Genomic DNA, 1,615 nt, shown 5'->3' on the forward strand with positions numbered 1-1,615 from the left:
AAGGTTGACATTGCCCCTCTAGTAATTTAATAGGCTATGTTGTTGAAGTGATGTCATGTCTCTTTTCTGACAAACCAATGAAGAGAGAGTAAACATCTCTGATCTCAGCATATACACAGATCATCCCTCATCTTTTTCTCATTCCTTCCTGAACCATTTGACTTAATATAATGTATGTCAATGTTTTGATGGCACTTAATAATCTATGGTGTGCCTCTTATCTGTCCTCAGGACCATGACTTCTAACTGCTAACTTATTTAAGATGGCTTACTATTTCCATAGGATGATGGGACAAAGAAAGCCACACATTATACTCCCTGCTACAAATTCCTCAGCATGTAAATGGAATGTGTACAGAGGACACCACTATGTTTACAGATGGAGTCTTGTACCAAATCCACTGGGTGAAATGTTATGCCAAGAACCAACTGTTGTGTGTGGGGGGGCTCTTTCCATGTCCAGTACATTTGGCAAGATCATTAGACATGCTGTGAATTAAGTCTGTTGAACATGATAGCAGAAATAAATCAGAAGCTTTGTTCGTTGGACATCCAGACAGTCTACCTACTGTATCTGATCTTCTTCCTCTGTCCTGTCTATCTGTGTCTGCAGAATGTGATAGATGGAGATCTGTGTGAGCAGTTCAACTCCATGGACCCCCACAAGCAGAAGAGTTGCTGAAGAGCTGGACCGTACTCCCCCTGAGGTCTCTAAGAAACTGGAGGACATCCGCACACGTTATGCCTTCTAGAACCCTCGTGTTCTGTACATGCACAAATACACTCACACATACAAACTGTAATTTACAACAACTGACATGTTGAGACTGACACCTGTTCCACTGTGTTAACATGAAGAGGTGGGAGCTGAACACATTTTTCGAAGTCTTCATCTGTAGGTGCTTTGATTTGTCCTCTAGGCCCTGATTTGTTTGTTAGGCCTATAAATACTATAATAATAATATTCTATGGTGAATATTTACCCTGTGGTTTTCACTCAAAGGATGCCATTTAAACCTAGCTGGATTATTTTGAATTTATCATGTGTATATCATCAGTGCTATAGACATATACATGCATACAGGAGCATTTTGGGGGTTTTAATGCATGTGACGCATGGCCTAGTAAACACTTTGATATAATTAGGTCAAATGTTTTTGCATTGTGTGTTTGTTGAAACAATCCATTTTGAGTCTTTGCTGTAATTAAGTGCCACAAATGAAAATGACTTTCTTTTTTATGTCAATTTTAATCCTAAAAAGATTTTGGATTCTCAAACAGCTCTTTTTTTATGGGCTTAAAGGGTATGCTCCTTGCTGGACAAATTGTCCACATCTATTGTACAAGATTACAGGATTGTGTACAATAGCAAGTAACACAGCTGGATGGTGAACCTTTTTCCCCTTAATATTCCTGTAAACTTCAAACAACAGCCACAATCACCACACTAGATGAGACACCATTCCATATTAGTCATGGGAAAATTGGAGCAGGCTATTTTGTAAATGAAGTACTGCCATGTCTGTGTCACTAGCTATGTTCCCATTAGCTATGTTCCCATTAGCTATGTTCCCATTAGCTATGTTCCCATTAGCTATGTTCCCATTAGCTATGT

General features: G+C 39.1%; 1 pseudogene; it reads left to right on the forward strand.

Moving 5' to 3' along the window:
* LOC118400855 (splicing factor 3B subunit 3-like) overlaps positions 1 to 682 on the forward strand; it is a 32,138-nt pseudogene extending 31,456 nt beyond the window's left edge.
* Positions 683 to 1,615: the final 933 nt, after the last annotated feature.

Source organism: Oncorhynchus keta, chromosome 22 (assembly GCF_023373465.1).
Source record: "Oncorhynchus keta strain PuntledgeMale-10-30-2019 chromosome 22, Oket_V2, whole genome shotgun sequence".
Taxonomy (NCBI): domain Eukaryota; kingdom Metazoa; phylum Chordata; class Actinopteri; order Salmoniformes; family Salmonidae; genus Oncorhynchus; species Oncorhynchus keta.